The sequence below is a fragment of the Dromaius novaehollandiae genome, chromosome 26, assembly GCF_036370855.1.
Source record: "Dromaius novaehollandiae isolate bDroNov1 chromosome 26, bDroNov1.hap1, whole genome shotgun sequence".
NCBI lineage: Eukaryota > Metazoa > Chordata > Aves > Casuariiformes > Dromaiidae > Dromaius > Dromaius novaehollandiae.
This window is the reverse complement of record NC_088123.1, coordinates 996,737-1,010,277: the sequence shown is the minus strand read 5'-3', so window position 1 is coordinate 1,010,277 and position 13,541 is coordinate 996,737.

The window sequence follows — 13,541 nt, the reverse complement described above, 5'->3', positions numbered from 1 at the left end:
TGAGGGGTCACAGCAGCCTGAATGCCTCCTAGACCAGTGTCAGGGTCACGGCTGCTGGCTGTGCTTCTGAGGTCACAGAAGCCTGAATTCCTCCTAGGCAAGTTGCAGGCTCATGCCTGCTGGCTGTGCTTCTGAGGTCAAAGCAGCCTCAGTGCCTCTGAGGCCAGTGGCAGGCTCATGGCTGCTGGCTGTGCTTGTGAGCTCACAGTAGCCTGAATGCCTCCTAGGCCAGTGGCAGGCTCATGGCTGCTGGCTGTGATTGTGAGGTCACAGCAGCCTCAGTGCCTCATAATTTAGTGCCCAGCGCCCCCTGCTGGCTCTGCTTGTGAGGTCACAGCAGACTCAGTGCCTCAAAAGTAAGTGTGCAGCGCCCCCTGCTGGCTGTGCTTGTGAGGTCACAGCAGCCTCAGTGTCTTCTCTGCCAGTTGCAGTCTCTTGGCTGCTGGCTGTGCTTGTGAGGTCACAGCAGCCTCAGTGCCTCATAGTTTAGTGTCCAGCGTCCCCTGCTGGCTGTGCTTGTGAGGTCACAGCAGACTCAGTGCCTCCTCTGCCAGTGCCATGCTCATGGCTGCTGGCTGTGATTGTGAGGTCACAGCAGCCTCAGTGCCTCCTAGACCAGTGGCAGTCTCATGGCTGCTGGCTGTGATTGTGAGGTCACAGCAGCCTCAGTGCCTCATAGGCCAGTGGCAGTCTCATGGCTGCTGGCTGTGCTTGTGAGGTCACAGCAGCCTCAGTGCCTCTGAGGCCAGTGGCAGGCTCATGGCTGCTGGCTGTGCTTGTGAGGTCACAGCAGCCTCAGTGCCTCATAGTTTAGTGTCCAGCGTCCCCTGCTGGCTCTGTTTGTCAGGTCACAGCAGACACAGTGCCTCATAGGTTAGTGTCCAGCGCCCCCTGCTGGCTGTGCTTGTGAGGTCACAGCAGCCTCAGTGCCTCCTAGGCCAGTATCAGGCTCATGGCTGCTGGCTGTGCTTGTGAGGTCACAGCAGCCTCAGTACCTCCTCTGCCAGTGGCAGGCTCTTGGCTGCTGGCTGTGCTTGTGAGGTCACAGCAGCCTCAGTGCCTCATAGTTTAGTGTCCAGCGTCCCCTGCTGGCTCTGTTTGTCAGGTCACAGCAGACACAGTGCCTCATAGGTTAGTGTCCAGCGCCCCCTGCTGGCTGTGCTTGTGAGGTCACAGCAGCCTCAGTGCCTCCTAGGCCAGTATCAGGCTCATGGCTGCTGGCTGTGCTTGTGAGGTCACAGCAGCCTCAGTACCTCCTCTGCCAGTGGCAGTCTCTTGGCTGCTGGCTGTGCTTGTGAGGTCACAGCAGCCTCAGTGCCTCATAGTTTAGTGTCCAGCGTCCCCTGCTGGCTGTGCTTGTGAGGTCACAGCAGACTCAGTGCCTCCTCTGCCAGTGGCAGTCTCATGGCTGCTGGCTGTGATTGTGGGGTCACAGCAGCCTGAATGCCTCCTAGACCAGTGTCAGGGTCACGGCTGCTGGCTGTGCTTCTGAGGTCACAGAAGCCTGAATGCCTCCTAGGCAAGTGGCAGGCTTATGGCTGCTGGCTCTGCTTGTGAGGTCACAGCAGCCTCAGTGCCTCATAGTTTAGTGTCCAGCACCCCCTGCTGGCTGTGCTTGATATGTCACAGCAACCTCAGTGCCTTCTAGGCCAGTGGCAGGCTCATGGCTGCTGGCTGTGCTTGTGACGTCACAGCAGCCTCAGTTCCTCTCAGGCCAGTGGCAGTCTCATAGCTGCTGGCTGTGCTGGTGAGGTCACAGCAGCCTCAGTGCCTCCTAGGCCAGTGGCAGGGTCATGGCTGCTGTCTGTGCTTGTGAGCTCACAGAAGCGTGAATGCCTCCTCTGCCTGTGTCAGGCTCATGGCTGCGGGCTGTGCTTCTGAGGTCACAGCAGCCTGAATGGCTCCTAGCCCAGTGGCAGGCTCATGGCTGCTGACTATGATTGTGAGCTCACAGCAGCCTCAGTGCCTCATAGTTTAGTGTCCAGCGCCCCCTGCTGGCTGTGCTTGTGAGGTCACAGCAGCCTTAGTGCCTCCCAGGCCAATATCAGGCTCCTGGCTGCTGGCTGTGCTTGTGACGTCACAGCAGCCTCCACTGCCAGTGGCAGGCTCATGGCTGCTGGCTGTGCTTGTGAGGTCACAGCAGACTCAGTGCCTCAAAAGTTGGTGTCCAGCGCCCCCTGCTGGCTGTGCTTCTGAGGTCAAAGTAGCCCCAGTGGCTCCTCTGCCAGTGTCAGGCTCATGGCTTCTGGCTGTGCTTGTGAGTTCACAGCAGCCTCAGGCTCATGGCTGCTGGCTGTGCTTGTGAGGTCACAGCAGCCTCAGTGTCTCCATGGACAGTGCCATGCTCATGGCTGCTGGCTGTGCTTGTGAGGTCACAGCAGCCTCAGTGTCTCTAAGGCCAGTGGCAGGCTCATGGCTGCTGGCTGTGCTTGTGAGCTCACAGCAGCCTCAATGCCTCCTAGGCCAGTGGCAGGCTCATGGCTGCTGGCTGTGCTTGTGAGGTCACAGCAGCCTGAATGCCTCCTAGGCCAGTGGCAGGCTCATGGCTGCTGGCTGTGCTTGTGAGGTCACAGCAGACTCAGTGCCTCCTAGGCCAGTATGATGCTCCTGGCTGCTGGCTGTGCTTGTGACGTCACAGCAGCCTCAGTGCCTCCTAGAGCAGTATCATGCTCATGGCTGCTGGCTGTGCTTGTGAGGTCACAGCAGCCTCAGTGCCTCCTAGGCCATGGCAGGCTCATGGCTGCTGCCTGTGCTTGTGAGGTCACAGCAGCCTCAGTGCCTCAAAAATTGGTGTCCATCGCCCCCTACTGGCTGTGCTTGTGAGGTCAGAGCAGCCCCAGTGCCTCCTCTGCCAGTGTCAGGCTCATGGCTGCTGGCTGTGCTTGTGAGGTCACAGCAGCCTCAGTGCCTCCGAGTCTAGTGGCAGGCTCATGGCTGCTGGCTGTGCTTGTGAGGTCACAGCAGAGTCAGTGCCTCCTAGGCCAGTATCATGCTCATGGCTGCTGGCTGTGCTTGTGAGGTCACAGCAGCCTGAATGCCTCCTAGACCAGTGTCAGGGTCACGGCTGCTGGCTGTGCTTCTGAGGTCACAGAAGCCTGAATGCCTCCTAGGCAAGTTGCAGGCGCATGGCTGCTGGCTGTGCTTGTGAGGTCAAAGCAGCCTCAGTGCCTCTGAGGCCAGTGGCAGGCTCATGGCTGCTGGCTGTGCTTGTGAGCTCACAGTAGCCTGAATGCCTCCTAGGCCAGTGTCAGGCTCATGGCTGCTGGCTGTGATTGTGAGATCACAGCAGCCCCAGTGCCTCACAGTTTAGTGTCCAGCGTCCCCTGCTGGCCCTGCTTGTGAGGTCACAGCAGACTCAGTGCCTCAAAAGATGGTGTCCAGCGCCCCCTGCTGGCTGTGCTTGTGAGGTCACAGCAGCCCCAGTGCCTCCTTGGCCAGTGTCAGGCTCATGGCTGCTGGCTGTGCTTGTGAGGTCACAGCAGCCTCAGTGTCTTCTCTGCCAGTTGCAGTCTCTTGGCTGCTGGCTGTGCTTGTGAGGTCACAGCAGCCTCAGTGCCGCATAGTTTAGTGTCCAGCGTCCCCTGCTGGCTGTGCTTGTGAGGTCACAGCAGACTCAGTGCCTCCTCTGCCAGTGCCATTCTCATGGCTGCTGGCTGTGATTGTGAGGTCACAGCAGCCTGAATGCCTCCTAGACCAGTGGCAGTCTCATGGCTGCTGGCTATGATTGTGAGGTCACAGCAGCCTCAGTGCCTCATAGTTTAGTGTCCAGCGTCCCCTGCTGGCTCTGTTTGTGAGGTCACAGCAGACTCAGTGCCTCAAAAGTAAGTGTGCAGCGCCCCCTGCTGGCTATGCTTGTGACATCACAGCAGCCTCAGTGACTGTGAGGCCAGTATCAGGCTCATGGCTGCTGGCAGTGCTTCTGAGGTCACAGCAGCCTGAATGCCTCCTAGGCCAGTGGCAGGCTCATGGCTGCTGACTGTTCTTGTGAGGTCACAGCAGCCTCAGTGCCTCATAGTTTAGTGTCCAGCGTCCCCTGCTGGCTCTGTTTGTCAGGTCACAGCAGACTCAGTGCCTCATAGGCCAGTGTCAGGCTCATGGCTGCTGGCTGTGCTTGTGAGGTCACAGCAGCCTCAGTGCCTCCTCTGCCAGTGGCAGTCTCATGGCTGCTGGCTGTGCTTGTGAGGTCACAGCAGACTCAGTGCCTCAAAAATTGGTGTCCAGCGCCCCCTGCTGGCTGTGCTTGTGAGGTCAGAGCAGCCCCAGTGCCTCCTCTGCCAGTGTCAGGCTCATGGCTGCTGGCTGTGCTTGTGAGGTCACAGCAGCCTCAGTGTCTCCATGGATAGTGCCATGCTCATGGCTGCTGGCTGTGCTTGTGACGTCACAGCAGCCTCAGTGCCTCTGAGGCCAGTGGCAGGCTCATGGCTGCTGGCTGTGATTGTGAGGTCACAGCAGCCTCAGTGCCTCATAGTTTAGTGTCCAGTGTCCCCTCCTGGCTCTGCTAGTGAGGCCACAGCAGACTCAGTGCCTCAAAAGATAGTGTCCAGCGCCCATTGCTGGCTGTGCTTGTGAGGTCACACCAGCCTCAGTGCCTCCCAGGCCAACATCAGGCTCCTGGCTGCTGGCTGTGCTTCTGACGTCACAGCAGCCTCAGTGCCTCCTAGGCCAGTGGCAGTCTCATGGCTGCTGGCTGTGCTTGTGACGTCACAGCAGCCTCAGTGTCTCCATGGATAGTGCCATGCTCATGGCTGCTGGCTGTGCTTGTGAGGTCACAGCAGCCTCAGTGCCTCTGAGGCCAGTGGCAGGCTCATGGCTGCTGGCTGTGCTTGTGAGGTCAGAGCAGCCCCAGTGCCTCCTCTGCCAGTGTCAGGCTCATGGCTGCTGGCTGTGCTTGTGAGGTCACAGCAGCCTCAGTGCCTCTGAGGCCAGTGGCAGGCTCATGGCTGCTGGCTGTGCTTGTGAGGTCAGAGCAGCCTCAGTGCCTCCTCTGCCAGTGTCAGGCTCATGGCTGCTGGCTGTGCTTGTGAGGTCACAGCAGCCTCAGTGTCTCCATGGATAGTGCCATGCTCATGGCTGCTGGCTGTGCTTGTGACGTCACAGCAGCCTCAGTGCCTCTAAGGCCAGTGGCAGGCTCATGGCTGCTGGCTGTGATTGTGAGGTCACAGCAGCCTCAGTGCCTCATAGTTTAGTGTCCAGCGTCCCCTCCTGGCTCTGCTAGTGCGGTCACAGCAGCCTCAGTGCCTCAAAAGATAGTGTCCAGCGCCCATTGCTGGCTGTGCTTGTGAGGTCACAGCAGCCTCAGTGCCTCTGAGGCCAGTGGCAGGCTCATGGCTGCTGGCTGTGCTTGTGAGCTCACAGCAGCCTGAATGCCTCCTAGGCCAGTGGCAGGCTCATGGCTGCTGGCTGTGCTTGTGACGTCACAGCAGCCTCAGTGCCTCATAGTTTAGTGTCCAGCGTCCCCTGCTGGCTGTGCTTGTTATGTCACAGCAGCCTCAGTGCCTCCTAGGCCAGTATCAGGCTCATGGCTGCTGGCTGTGCTTGTGAGGTCACAGCAGCCTCAGTACCTCCTCTGCCAGTGGCAGTCTCTTGGCTGCTGGCTGTGCTTGTGAGGTCACAGCAGCCTCAGTGCCTCATAGTTTAGTGTCCAGCGTCCCCTGCTGGCTGTGCTTGTGAGGTCACAGCAGACTCAGTGCCTCCTCTGCCAGTGGCAGTCTCATGGCTGCTGGCTGTGATTGTGAGGTCACAGCAGCCTGAATGCCTCCTAGGCCAGTGGCAGTCTCATGGCTGCTGGCTGTGCTTGTGAGGTCACAGCAGCCTCAGTGCCTCCGAGTCTAGTGGCAGGCTCATGGCTGCTGCCTGTGCTTGTGAGGTCACAGCAGCCTGAATGCCTCCTAGACCAGTGTCATGGTCACGGCTGCTGGCTGTGCTTCTGAGGTCACAGAAGCCTGAATGCCTCCTAGGCAAGTGGCAGGCTTATGGCTGCTGGCTCTGCTTGTGAGGTCACAGCAGCCTCAGTGCCTCATAGTTTAGTGTCCAGCACCCCCTGCTGGATGTGCTTGATATGTCAGAGCAACCTCAGTGCCTTCTAGGCCAGTGGCAGGCTCATGGCTGCTGGCTGTGCTTGTGACGTCACAGCAGCCTCAGTTCCTCTCAGGCCAGTGGCAGTCTCATAGCTGCTGGCTGTGCTTGTGAAGTCACAGGAGCCTCAGTGCCTCCTAGGCCAGTGGCAGGGTCATGGCTGCTGGCTCTGCTTGTGACGTCACAGCAGCCTCAGTGTCTCCATGGATAGTGCCATTCTCATGGCTGCTGGCTGTGCTTGTGAGGTCACAGCAGCCTCAGTGCCTCTGAGGCCAGTGGCAGGCTCATGGCTGCTGGCTGTGCTTGTGAGCTCACAGCAGCCTGAATGCCTCCTAGGCCAGTGGCAGGCTCATGGCTGCTGGCTGTGATTGTGAGGTCACAGCAGCCTCAGTGCCTCATAGTTTAGTGTCCAGCGTCCCCTGCTGGCTCTGTTTGTCAGGTCACAGCAGACACAGTGCCTCATAGGTTAGTGTCCAGCGCCCCCTGCTGGCTGTGCTTGTGAGGTCACAGCAGCCTCAGTGCCTCCTAGGCCAGTATCAGGCTCATGGCTGCTGGCTGTGCTTCTGAGGTCACAGCAGCCTCAGTACCTCCTCTGCCAGTGGCAGTCTCTTGGCTGCTGGCTGTGCTTGTGACGTCACAGCAGCCTCAGTGCCTCATAGTTTAGTGTCCAGCGTCCCCTGCTGGCTGTGCTTGTGAGGTCACAGCAGACTCAGTGCCTCCTCTGCCAGTGGCAGTCTCATGGCTGCTGGCTGTGATTGTGAGGTCACAGCAGCCTGAATGCCTCCTAGACCCGTGGCAGTCTCATGGCTGCTGGCTGTGCTTGTGAGGTCACAGCAGCCTCAGTTCCTCTCAGGCCAGTGGCAGTCTCATAGCTGCTGGCTGTGCTTGTGAGGTCACAGCAGCCTCAGTGCCTCCTAGGCCAGTGGCAGGGTCCTGACTGCTGTCTGTGCTTGTGAGCTCACAGAAGCGTGAATGCCTCCTCTGTCAGTGTCAGGCTCATGGCTGCGGGCTGTGCTTCTGAGGTCACAGCAGCCTGAATGGCTCCTAGCCCAGTGGCAGGCTCATGGCTGCTGACTATGATTGTGAGCTCACAGCAGCCTCAGTGCCTCATAGTTTAGTGTCCAGCGTACCCTGCTGGCTGTGATTGTGAGGTCACAGCAGACTCAGTGCCTCAAAAGTTGGTGTCCAGCGCCCCCTGCTGGCTGTGCTTGTATGGTCACAGCAGCCCCAGTGCCTCCTCTGCCAGTGTCAGGCTCATGGCTTCTGGCTGTGCTTGTGAGTTCACAGCAGCCTCAGGCTCATGGCTGCTGCCTGTGCTTGTGAGGTCACAGCAGCCTCAGTACCTCCTCTGCCAGTGGCAGGCTCATGGCTGCTGGCTGTGCTTGTGAGGTCACAGCAGCCTCAGTGCCTCCTAGGCCAGTGGCAGGCTCATGGCTGCTGGCTGTGATTGTGAGGTCACAGCAGCCTCAGTGCCTCATAGTTTAGTGTCCAGCGTCCCCTGCTGGCTCTGTTTGTGAGGTCACAGCAGACTCAGTGCCTCAAAAGTAAGTGTCCAGCGCCCATTGCTGGCTGTGCTTGTGAGGTCACACCAGCCTCAGTGCCTCCCAGGCCAATATCAGGCTCCTGGCTGCTGGCTGTGCTTCTGACGTCACAGCAGCCTCAGTGCCTCCTAGGCCAGTGGCAGGCTCATGGCTGCTGGCTGTGCTTGTGAGGTCACAGCAGGCTCAGTGCCTCATAGTTTAGTGTCCAGCGTCCCCTGCTGGCTGTGATTGTGAGGTCACAGCAGAGTCAGTGCCTCAAAAATTGGTGTCCAGCCCCCCCTGCTGGCTGTGCTTGTGAGGTCACAGCAGCCCCAGTGCCTCCTCTGCCAGTGTCAGGCTCATGGCTGCTGGCTGTGCTTGTGAGGTCACAGCAGCCTCAGTGTCTCCATGGATAGTGCCATGCTCATGGCTGCTGGCTGTGCTTGTGAGGTCAAAGCAGCCTCAGTGCCTCTGAGGCCAGTGGCAGGCTCATGGCTGCTGGCTGTGCTTGTGAGCTCACAGTAGCCTGAATGCCTCCTAGGCCAGTGGCAGGCTCATGGCTGCTGGCTGTGATTGGGAGGTCACAGCAGCCTCAGTGCCTCATAATTTAGTGTCCAGCGTCCCCTGCTGGCTCTGCTTGTGAGGTCACAGCAGACTCAGTGCCTCAAAAGATGGTGTCCAGCGCCCCCTGCTGGCTGTGCTTGTGAGGTCACAGCAGCCCCAGTGCCTCCTCTGCCAGTGTCAGGCTCATGGCTGCTGGCTGTGCTTGTGACGTCACAGCAGCCTCAGTGCCTCTAAGGCCAGTGGCAGGCTCATGGCTGCTGGCTGTGATTGTGAGGTCACAGCAGCCTCAGTGCCTCATAGTTTAGTGTAAAGCGTCCCCTGCTGGCTCTGTTTCTGAGGTCACAGCAGCCTCAGTGCCTCCCAGGCCAACATCAGGCTCCTGGCTGCTGGCTGTGCTTGTGAGGTCACAGCAGCCTCAGTGCCTCCTAGGCCAGTGGCAGGCTCATGGCTGCTGGCTGTGCTTGTGAGGTCACAGCAGCCTCAGTGCCTCATAGTTTAGTGTCCAGCGTCCCCTGCTGGCTGTGCTTGTGAGGTCACAGCAGACTCAGTGCCTCAAAAGTTGGTGTCCAGCCCCCCCTGCTGGCTGTGCTTGTGAGGTCACAGCAGCCCCAGTGCCTCCTCTGCCAGTGTCAGGCTCATGGCCGCTGGCTGTGCTTGTGAGGTCACAGCAGCCTCAGTGTCTCCATGGATAGTGCCATGCTCATGGCTGCTGGCTGTGCTTGTGAGCTCACAGCAGCCTGAATGCCTCCTAGGCCAGTGGCAGGCTCATGGCTGCTGGCTGTGATTGTGAGGTCACAGCAGACTCAGTGCCTCCTCTGCCAGTGGCAGGCTCATGGCTGCTGGCTGTGATTGTGAGGTCACAGCAGCCTCAGTGCCTCATAGTTTAGTGTAAAGCGTCCCCTGCTGGCTCTGTTTCTGAGGTCACAGCAGCCTCAGTGCCTCCCAGGCCAACATCAGGCTCCTGGCTGCTGGCTGTGCTTGTGAGGTCACAGCAGCCTCAGTGCCTCCTAGGCCAGTGGCAGGCTCATGGCTGCTGGCTGTGCTTGTGAGGTCACAGCAGCCTCAGTGCCTCATAGTTTAGTGTCCAGCGTCCCCTGCTGGCTGTGCTTGTGAGGTCACAGCAGACTCAGTGCCTCAAAAGTTGGTGTCCAGCCCCCCCTGCTGGCTGTGCTTGTCAGGTCACAGCAGACACAGTGCCTCATAGGTTAGTGTCCAGCGCCCCCTGCTGGCTGTGCTTGTGAGGTCACACCAGCCTGAGTGCCTCATAGGCCAGTATCAGGCTCATGGCTGCTGGCTGTGCTTGTGAGGTCACAGCAGCCTCAGTACCTCCTCTGCAAAGTGGCAGTCTCTTGGCTGCTGGCTGTGCTTGTGAGGTCACAGGAGCCTCAGTGCCTCATAGTTTAGTGTCCAGCGTCCCCTGCTGGCTGTGCTTGTGAGGTCACAGCAGACTCAGTGCCTCCTCTGCCAGTGGCAGGCTCATGGCTGCTGGCTGTGATTGTGAGGTCACAGCAGCCTGAATGCCTCCTAGACCCGTGGCAGTCTCATGGCTGCTGGCTGTGCTTGTGAGGTCACAGCAGCCTCAGTGCCTCCGAGTCTAGTGGCAGGCTCATGGCTGCTGGCTGTATTTCCAAGGTCACAGCAGACTCAGTGCCTCCTAGGCCAGTATCATGCTCATGGCTGCTGCCTGTGCTTGTGAGGTCACAGCAGCCTGAATGCCTCCTAGACCAGTGTCAGGGTCACGGCTGCTGGCTGTGCTTCTGAGGTCACAGAAGCCTGAATGCCTCCTAGGCAAGTTGCAGGCTCATGGCTGCTGGCTGTGCTTGTGAGGTCAAAGCAGCCTCAGTGCCTCTGAGGCCAGTGGCAGGCTCATGGCTGCTGGCTGTGCTTGTGAGCTCACAGCAGCCTGAATGCCTCCTAGGCCAGTGCCAGGCTCATGGCTGCTGGCTGTGATTGTGAGGTCACAGCAGCCTCAGTGCCTCATAGTTTAGTGTCCAGCGCCCCCTGCTGGCTCTGCTTGTGAGGTCACAGCAGACTCAGTGCCTCAAAAGATGGTGTCCAGCGCCCCCTGCTGGCTGTGCTTGTGAGGTCACAGCAGCCCCAGTGCCTCCTCTGCCAGTGTCAGGCTCATGGCTGCTGGTTGTGCTTGTGAGGTCACAGCAGCCTCAGTGTCTTGTCTGCCAGTTGCAGTCTCTTGGCTGCTGGTTGTGCTTGTGAGGTCACAGCAGCCTCAGTGTCTTGTCTGCCAGTTGCAGTCTCTTGGCTGCTGGCTGTGCTTGTGAGGTCACAGCAGCCTCAGTGCCTCATAATTTAGTGTCCAGCGTCCCCTGCTGGCTCTGTTTGTCAGGTTACAGCAGACTCAGTGCCTCATAGGCCAGTATCAGGCTCATGGCTCCTGGCTGTGTTTGTGAGGTCACAGCAGCCTCAGTACCTCCTCTGCCAGTGGCAGGCTCATGGCTGCTGGCTGTGCTTGTGAGGTCACAGCAGCCTCAGTGACTCAAAAATTGGTGTCCATCGCCCCCTGCTGGCTGTGCTTGTGAGGTCAGAGCAGCCCCAGTGCCTCCTCTGCCAGTGTCAGGCTCACGGCTGCTGGCTGTGCTTGTGAGGTCACAGCAGCCTCAGTGTCTCCATGGATAGTGCCATGCTCATGGCTGCTGGCTGTGCTTGTGACGTCACAGCAGCCTCAGTGCCTCTAAGGCCAGTGGCAGGCTCATGGCTGCTGGCTGTGATTGTGAGGTCACAGCAGCCTCAGTGCCTCATAGTTTAGTGTCCAGCGTCCCCTCCTGGTTCTGCTAGTGAGGTCACAGCAGCCTCAGTGCCTCAAAAGATAGTGTCCAGCGCCCCCTGCTGGCTGTGCTTGTGAGGTCACAGCAGCCTCAGTACCTCCTCTGCCAGTGGCAGTCTCTTGGCTGCTGGCTGTGCTTGTGAGGTCACAGCAGCCTCAGTGCCTCATAGTTTAGTGTCCAGCGTCCCCTGCTGGCTGTGCTTGTGAGGTCACAGCAGACTCAGTGCCTCCGAGGCCAGTAGCAGGCTCATGGCTGATGGCTGTACTTGTGAGGTCACAGCACCCTGACTGGCTCTGAGGCCATTGTGAGGCTCATGGCTGCTGGCTGTGCTTGTGAGGTCACAGCAGCCTCAGTGTCTCCTAGGCCAGTGCCATGCTCATGGCTGCTGGCTGTGCTTGTGAGGTCTCAGCAGCCTCAGTTTCTCCTCTGCCAGTGGCAGGCTCATGGCTGCTGGCTGTGCTTGTGAGGTCACAGAAGCCTGAGTGCCTCCTAGACCCGTGGCAGTCTCATGGCTGCTGGCTGTGCTTGTGAGGTCACAGCAGCCTCAGTGCCTCCGAGTCTAGTGGCAGGCTCATGGCTGCTGCCTGTGCTTGTGAGGTCACAGCAGCCTGAATGCCTCCTAGACCAGTGTCAGGGTCACAGCTGCTGGCTGTGCTTCTGAGGTCACAGCAGCCTGAATGCCTCCTAGGCAAGTGGCAGGCTTATGGCTGCTGGCTCTGCTTGTGAGGTCACAGCAGCCTCAGTGCCTCATAGTTTAGTGTCCAGCACCCCCTGCTGGCTGTGCTTGATATGTCACAGCAACCTCAGTGCCTTCTAGGCCAGTGGCATGCTCATGGCTGCTGGCTGTGCTTGTGACGTCACAGCAGCCTCAGTTCCTCTCAGGCCAGTGGCAGTCTCATAGCTGCTGGCTGTGCTGGTGAGGTCACAGCAGCCTCAGTGCCTCCTAGGCCAGTGGCAGGGTCATGGCTGCTGTCTGTGCTTGTGAGCTCACAGAAGCGTGAATGCCTCCTCTGTCAGTGTCAGGCTCATGGCTGCGGGCTGTGCTTCTGAGGTCACAGCAGCCTGAATGGCTCCTAGCCCAGTGGCAGGCTCATGGCTGCTGACTATGATTGTGAGCTCACAGCAGCCTCAGTGCCTCATAGTTTAGTGTCCAGCGTCCCCTGCTGGCTGTGATTGTGAGGTCACAGCAGACTCAGTGCCTCAAAAGTTGGTGTCCAGCGCCCCCTGCTGGCTGTGCTTGTGAGGTCACAGCAGCCCCAGTGCCTCCTCTGCCAGTGTCAGGCTCATGGCTTCTGGCTGTGCTTGTGAGTTCACAGAAGCCTCAGGCTCATGGCTGCTGGCTGTGCTTGTGAGGTCACACCAGCCTCAGTGTCTCCATGGACAGTGCCATGCTCATGGCTGCTGGCTGTGCTTGTGAGGTCAAAGCAGCCTCAGTGCCTCCTAGACCAGTATCATGCTCATGCCTGCTGGCTGTGCTTGTGAGGTCACAGCAGCCTCAGTGCCTCATAGGCCAATAACAGGTTCATGGCTGCTGGCTGTGCTTGTGACATCACAGCAGCCTCAGTGCCTCCTAGGCCATGGCAGGCTCATGGCTGCTGCCTGTGCTTGTGAGGTCACAGCAGCCTCAGTGCCTCAAAAATTGGTGTCCAACGCCCCCTGCTGGCTGTGCTTGTGAGGTCAGAGCAGCCCCAGTGCCTCCTCTGACAGTGTCAGGCTCATGGCTGCTGGCTGTGCTTGTGAGGTCACAGCAGCCTCAGTGCCTCCATGGATAGTGCCATGCTCATGGCTGCTGGCTGTGCTTGTGACGTCACAGCAGCCTCAGTGCCTCTAAGGCCAGTGGCAGGCTCATGGCTGCTGGCTGTGATTGTGAGGTCACAGCAGCCTCAGTGCCTCATAGTTTAGTGTCCAGCGTCCCCTGCTGGCTCTGTTTGTGAGGTCACAGCAGAGTCAGTGCCTCAAAAGATAGTGTCCAGCACCCATTGCTGGCTGTGCTTGTGAGGTCACAGCAGCCTCAGTACCTCCTCTGCCAGTGGCAGTCTCTTGGCTGCTGGCTGTGCTTCTGAGGTCACAGCAGCCTCAGTGCCTCATAGTTTAGTGTACAGCGTCCACTGCTGGCTCTGCTTGTGAGGTCACAGCTAACTCAGTGCCTCCTCTGCCAGTGCCATGCTCATGGCTGCTGGCTGTGCTTGTGAGGTCACAGCAGCCTCAGTGCCTCATAGTTTAGTGTACAGCGTCCACTGCTGGCTCTGCTTGTGAGGTCACAGCAGACTCAGTGCCTCCTCTGCCAGTGTCAGGCTCATGGCTGCTGGCTGTACTTCCGAGGTCACAGCAGACTCAGTGCCTCCTAGGCCAGTGGCAGACTCATGGCTGCTGGCTGTGCTTCTGAGGTCACAGCAGCCTCAGTGCCTCATAGTATAGTGTACAGCGTCCACTGCTGGCTCTGCTTGTGAGGTCACAGCAGACTCAGGGCCTCCTCTGCCAGTGCCATGCTCATAGCTGCTGGCTGTGATTGTGAGGTCACAGCAGCCTTAGTGCCTCATAGTTTAGTGTCCAGCGTCCTCTGCTGGCTCGGTTTGTGAGGTCACAGCAGACTCAGTGC